Source organism: Cupressus sempervirens, chromosome 2 (genome assembly GCF_028749045.1).
Source record: "Cupressus sempervirens isolate cs-2001-9-10 chromosome 2, ASM2874904v1, whole genome shotgun sequence".
Lineage (NCBI taxonomy): Eukaryota > Viridiplantae > Streptophyta > Pinopsida > Cupressales > Cupressaceae > Cupressus > Cupressus sempervirens.
The window spans coordinates 563,175,369-563,182,415 of NC_143119.1; positions in this window are offsets into that span (position 1 = coordinate 563,175,369).

Sequence of the window (7,047 nt, forward strand, 5' to 3'; positions counted from 1 at the left end):
TCGATGCTACGTGACCCGAGCCCTGTGCGCGATCCAAAACCGGGTAACGTTTTTTTTTTTTAACTCCCAAAATTTCATTCTTTTTTGCCTTACGAGGCCTATCATGATCTCTTTTTATAAAGAAAATTCTCAAATCGAATCGTTTCGGCTACCCTACCTCGAATCCGGAAGCTAGGTGTAACGCCTCGAGTCGGCTCGGCAATACGTGAACTGAAACTTGTGCGTGATCCAAAAGCGGGTAACTTGTTTGTTTTTTTTTTTTTTTTTTGTAATGCGCAAAATTTAGCGCTTTTCGCTGTACAGGGCCTCTCATGATTTTTTTTGTTTGTTTTTTTTTTTTTCCCCTCGTCGACCCACTCTGGCGACCCAGTCGGGTCGCCCGAGGCTGGGGCGACGGAGATGGGTTGACCTAGTCGGGTGACCCAAGTTGGGTCGACCCAGGCGTGCGATCCTGGCTGGGGACAGCAAGTCGATTCTATAAGTTTGCTTGCCAATTTTGCTAGCCAGGTCGGCTCACCAAGTCATCTAACCATGTGGTCTTTGCCAAATCAAGAATTGACTCTTTAAGTCCACTCACAGCTCGTCAAGCCGGCTCACCAAGATGACTTACCGTCTCGCCTCACCAGGTTGCCCCACCAGGTCGCCTCTTCTTTAAGACCGCTCACCATGTCGGCTCCCCAAGTCACCTCACCGAGTCGACTATTCAGGTTGCCTCACCAAGTCGACCCCTTAAGTTCGCTCACCAAGTCAGCTCACCAAGTCGAATCACCTAGTCGTTTTACCACCTTGCCCCAGCAGGTGTGCTCGCCAAGTCGCCCCGCCGAGTTGCTTCTCTAAGCCCACTCACCATGTCAGCTCACCAAGTCGATTGTTCAAGTGCGTTGCCAAGTCAACTCTTTAAGTTCGCTCGCCAGGTCAGCCCGCCCAAGTCGCCTCTTTAAGTTCGTTCGCCAGGTCGGCCCGCCCAAGTCGCATCAGCGGGCTAACTCGCCGAGTCACCTCACGAAGTTGACTCTTTAAGTGCGCTCACCAAGTCAGCTCACCAAGTCGACTCACCATCTCGCCTCGATAAGTTGGCTTGCCGAGTTACCCCACCAAGTCGTCCCCTCTTTAAGCCCGCTCACCGTGTCAGCTCGTCAGGTCGGCTCACCAAGTCGACTAATCAAGTAGGCCCACCAAGTCGCCTCAAGGATAGCTCCTCACCATGAGTCGCCTCACCATGTTGACTCAATGAGTCGCCTCACCATGTTGACTCTTTGAGCCCGCTCGCCGGGTCGCCTCACCAAGTCGGCTCGAGTACGTTGCCAAGTCGACTCTTTAAGTTCGCTCGCCGGGTCGACTCGCCAAGTCAGCTCACCATGTCATCTCAACGAACCAACTCGCCGAGTCGCCTCACCACGTCGGCTCTCTAATACCACTCGCCAAGTCGCCCCACCAACTCGCCCCGTTAGGCCCACTCACCACATCGCCCCGTTAGGCCCACTCTCACCAAGTGGACTCTTTAAGTCTGCTCATAAAGTCGAGCCACCAAGTACTCTCACCAAGTTGACTCTTTAAGTCCTTTCATCGAGTCACCCCACCAAGTCAACTCTTTAGGTCCGTTCATAGAGTCACCCCACCAAGTCGACCCTTCAAGTGCGTTCATCAAGTCACCCCACCAAGTCGACTCTTTAAGTTCATTCATCAAGTCACCCCGCCAGGTCAGCCCACAAATTACTCTCACCAAGTCGACTCTTTAAGTTCGTTCATCAAGTCACCCCGCCAGGCCGGCCCACCGAGTGGACTCTTTAAGTTCGTTCATGAAGTCACTCTGCCAAGTCGGCCCACCAGGTCGACTCTTTAAGTTCGTTCATCAAGTCACCCCGCCAGGTCAGCCCACCAACTACTCTCACCAAGTCGACTCTTTAAGTTTGCTCACCAAGTCACCCCGCCAGGTCGGCCCACCAAGTACTCTCACCAGGTCGACTCTTTAGGTTTGTTCATCAGGTCACCCCACCGAGTACTCTCACCAAGTCGACTCTTTAAGTTCGTTCATCAACTCGCCCCGCCAGGTCGGCCCACCAAGTACTCTCACCAAGTCGACCCTTTAAGTTCGGTCATCAACTCACCCCGCCAGGTCGGCCCACCAAGTACTCTCACAAAGTCGACTCTTTAGGTTCGTTCATCAATTCACCCCGCCAGCTCGGCCCACCAAGTTCTCTCACCAGGTCGACTCTTTAAGTTCGTTCATCAAGTCACCCCGCCAGTTCGACCCACCAAGTACTCTCACAAAGTCGACTCTCTAAGTTCGTTCATCAAGTCACCCTGCCAGGTCAGCCCACCAAGTACTCTCACCAAGTCACCCCGCTAGTTCGACCCACCAAGTCGACCCTTTAAGTTCGTTCACCAAGTCACCCGGCCAAGTCGGCCCACCAAGTCGACTCTTTAAGTCCGTTCATCAAGTCACGTGACCAGGTCAGCCCACCGGGTACTCTCACCAAGTCGTCTCTTTAAGTTTGTTCATCAAGTCACCCGGCCAGGTCGGCCCACCAAGTACTCTCACCAAGTCGACTCTCTAAGTCCGTTCATCAAGTCACCCCGCCAGGTCGGCCCACCAAGTCGAATCTTTAAGTCCGTTCATCAAGTCACCCCACCAAGTACTCTAACCAAGTCGATTCTTCGAGTGCGTTCATCAAGTCACCCGACCAACTACTCTCACCAAGTCGACTCTTTAACTATGTTCATCAAGTCACCCCACCAAGCACTCTCACCACGTCAACTCTTTAGGTCCGTTCATAAAGTCACCCCACCAAGTCGACCCTTCAAGTGGGTTCATCAAGTCACCCCACCAAGTACTCTCACCAATTCGACTCTTTAAGTCTTTTCATCAAGTCACCACACCAAGTCAACTCTTTAGGACCGTTCATCAAGTCACCTCGCCAAGTCGACCCTTGAAGTCCGTTCATCAAGTCACCCCACCAAGTACTCCCACCAATTCGACTCTTTAAGTCAGTTCACGAAGTCACCCAACCAGGTCGGCCCACCAAGGACTCTCACCAAGTCGACTCTCTAAGTCTGTTCATCAGGTCACCCCACCGAGTACTCTCACCAAGTCAACTCTTTAGGTCCGTTCATCAGGTCACCCCGCAAAGTCGACCCTCTAAGTTCGTTCATCGAGTCACCCGACCAAGTCGACTGTTTCAGTCCTTTCATCAAGTCACCCCGCCAAGCCGACTCTTTAAGTCCGTTCATCAAGTCACCAGAACAACTACTCTCACCAAGTCGACTCTATAAGTCCGTTCATCAAGTCGGCCCACCAAGTACTCCCACCAAGTCAACTCTTTAAGTCCGTTCATCAGTTCACCCCGCCAAGTACTCTCACCAAGTCAACTCTTTAGGTCCGTTCATCAAGTCACCCCGCCAAGTCGACCCTTTAAGTCCGTTCATCAAGTCGCCCCCCCCGAGTTGCTTCTCTAAGCCCACTCACCATGTCAGCTCACCAAGTCGATTGTTCAAGTGCGTTGCCAAGTCAACTCTTTAGGTTCGCTCGCCAGGTCAGCCCGCCCAAGTCGCCTCTTTAAGTTCGTTCGCCAGGTCGGCTCGCCCAAGTCGCATCAGCGGGCTAACTCGCCGAGTCACCTCACGAAGTTGACTCTTTAAGTGCGCTCACCAAGTCAGCTCACCAAGTCGACTCACCATCTCGCCTCGATAAGTTGGCTTGCCGAGTTACCCGACCAAGTCGTCCCCTCTTTAAGCCCGCTCACCGTGTCAGCTCGTCAGGTCGGCTCACCAAGTCGACTAATCAAGTAGGCCCACCAAGTCGCCTCAAGGATAGCTCCTCACCATGAGTCGCCTCACCATGTTGACTCAATGAGTCGCCTCACCATGTTGACTCTTTGAGCCCGCTCGCCGGGTCGCCTCACCAGGTCGGCTCGAGTACGTTGCCAAGTCGACTCTTTAAGTTCGCTCGCCGGGTCGACTCGCCAAGTCAGCTCACCATGTCATCTAAACGAACCAACTCGCCGAGTCGCCTCACCACGTCGGCTCTCTAATACCACTCGCCAAGTCGCCCCAGCAACTCGCCCCGTTAGGCCCACTCACCACATCGCCCCGTTAGGCCCACTCTCACCAAGTGGACTCTTTAAGTCTGCTCATAAAGTCGAGCCACCAAGTACTCTCACCAAGTCGACTCTTTAAGTCCTTTCATCGAGTCACCCCACCAAGTCAACTCTTTAGGTCCATTCATAGAGTCACCCCACCAAGTCGACCCTTCAAGTGCGTTCATCAAGTCACCCCACCAAGTCGACTCTTTAAGTTCATTCATCAAGTCACCCCGCCAGGTCAGCCCACAAATTACTCTCACCAAGTCGACTCTTTAAGTTCGTTCATCAAGTCACCCCGCCAGGTCGGCCCACCGAGTGGACTCTTTAAGTTCATTCATGAAGTCACTCTGCCAAGTCGGCCCACCAGGTCGACTCTTTAAGTTCGTTCATCAAGTCACCCCGCCAGGTCAGCCCACCAACTACTCTCACCAAGTCGACTCTTTAAGTTTGCTCACCAAGTCACCCCGCCAGGTCGGCCCACCAGGTACTCTCACCAGGTCGACTCTTTAGGTTTGTTCATCAGGTCACCCCACCGAGTACTCTCACCAAGTCGACTCTTTAAGTTCGTTCATCAACTCGCCCCGCCAGGTCGGCCCACCAAGTACTCTCACCAAGTCGACCCTTTAAGTTCGGTCATCAACTCACCCCGCCAGGTCGGCCCACCAAGTACTCTCACAAAGTCGACTCTTTAGGTTCGTTCATCAATTCACCCCGCCAGCTCGGCCCACCAAGTTCTCTCACCAGGTCGACTCTTTAAGTTCGTTCATCAAGTCACCCCGCCAGTTCGACCCACCAAGTACTCTCACAAAGTCGACTCTCTAAGTTCGTTCATCAAGTCACCCTGCCAGGTCAGCCCACCAAGTACTCTCACCAAGTCACCCCGCTAGTTCGACCCACCAAGTCGACCCTTTAAGTTCGTTCATCAAGTCACCCGGCCAAGTCGGCCCACCAAGTTGACTCTTTAAGTCCGTTCATCAAGTCACGTGACCAGGTCAGCCCACCGGGTACTCTCACCAAGTCGTCTCTTTAAGTTTGTTCATCAAGTCACCCGGCCAGGTCGGCCCACCAAGTACTCTCACCAAGTCGACTCTCTAAGTCCGTTCATCAAGTCACCCCGCCAGGTCGGCCCACCAAGTCGAATCTTTAAGTCCGTTCATCAAGTCACCCCACCAAGTACTCTAACCAAGTCGATTCTTCGAGTGCGTTCATCAAGTCACCCGACCAACTACTCTCACCAAGTCGACTCTTTAACTATGTTCATCAAGTCACCCCACCAAGCACTCTCACCACGTCAACTCTTTAGGTTCGTTCATAAAGTCACCCCACCAAGTCGACCCTTCAAGTGGGTTCATCAAGTCACCCCACCAAGTACTCTCACCAATTCGACTCTTTAAGTCTTTTCATCAAGTCACCACACCAAGTCAACTCTTTAGGACCGTTCATCAAGTCACCTCGCCAAGTCGACCCTTGAAGTCCGTTCATCAAGTCACCCCACCAAGTACTCCCACCAAGTCGACTCTTTAAGTCAGTTCACGAAGTCACCCAACCAGGTCGGCCCACCAAGGACTCTCACCAAGTCGACTCTCTAAGTCTGTTCATCAGGTCACCCCACCGAGTACTCTCACCAAGTCAACTCTTTAGGTCCGTTCATCAGGTCACCCCGCAAAGTCGACCCTCTAAGTTCGTTCATCGAGTCACCCGACCAAGTCGACTGTTTAAGTCCTTTCATCAAGTCACCCCGCCAAGCCGACTCTTTAAGTCCGTTCATCAAGTCACCAGAACAACTACTCTCACCAAGTCGACTCTATAAGTCCGTTCATCAAGTCGGCCCACCAAGTACTCCCACCAAGTCGACTCTTTAAGTCCGTTCATCAGTTCACCCCGCCAAGTACTCTCACCAAGTCAACTCTTTAGGTCCGTTCATCAAGTCACCCCGCCAAGTCGACCCTTTAAGTCCGTTCATCAAGTCGCCCCCCCCCCCGAGTTGCTTCTCTAAGCCCACTCACCATGTCAGCTCACCAAGTCGATTGTTCAAGTGCGTTGCCAAGTCAACTCTTTAAGTTCGCTCGCCAGGTCAGCCCGCCCAAGTCGCCTCTTTAAGTTCGTTCGCCAGGTCGGCCCGCCCAAGTCGCATCAGCGGGCTAACTCGCCGAGTCACCTCACGAAGTTGACTCTTTAAGTGCGCTCACCAAGTCAGCTCACCAAGTCGACTGACCATCTCGCCTCGATAAGTTGGCTTGCCGAGTTACCCCACCAAGTCGTCCCCTCTTTAAGCCCGCTCACCGTGTCAGCTCGTCAGGTCGGCTCACCAAGTCGACTAATCAAGTAGGCCCACCAAGTCGCCTCAAGGATAGCTCCTCACCATGAGTCGCCTCACCATGTTGACTCAATGAGTCGCCTCACCATGTTGACTCTTTGAGCCCGCTCGCCGGGTCGCCTCACCAAGTCGGCTCGAGTACGTTGCCAAGTCGACTCTTTAAGTTCGCTCGCCGGGTCGACTCGCCAAGTCAGCTCACCATGTCATCTCAACGAACCAACTCGCCGAGTCGCCTCACCACGTCGGCTCTCTAATACCACTCGCCAAGTCGCCCCACCAACTCGCCCCGTTAGGCCCACTCACCACATCGCCCCGTTAGGCCCACTCTCACCAAGTGGACTCTTTAAGTCTGCTCATAAAGTCGAGCCACCAAGTACTCTCACCAAGTCGACTCTTTAAGTCCTTTCATCGAGTCACCCCACCAAGTCAACTCTTTAGGTCCGTTCATAGAGTCACCCCACCAAGTCGACCCTTCAAGTGCGTTCATCAAGTCACCCCACCAAGTCGACTCTTTAAGTTCATTCATCAAGTCACCCCGCCAGGTCAGCCCACAAATTACTCTCACCAAGTCGACTCTTTAAGTTCGTTCATCAAGTCACCCCGCCAGGTCGGCCCACCGAGTGGACTCTTTAAGTTCGTTCATGAAGT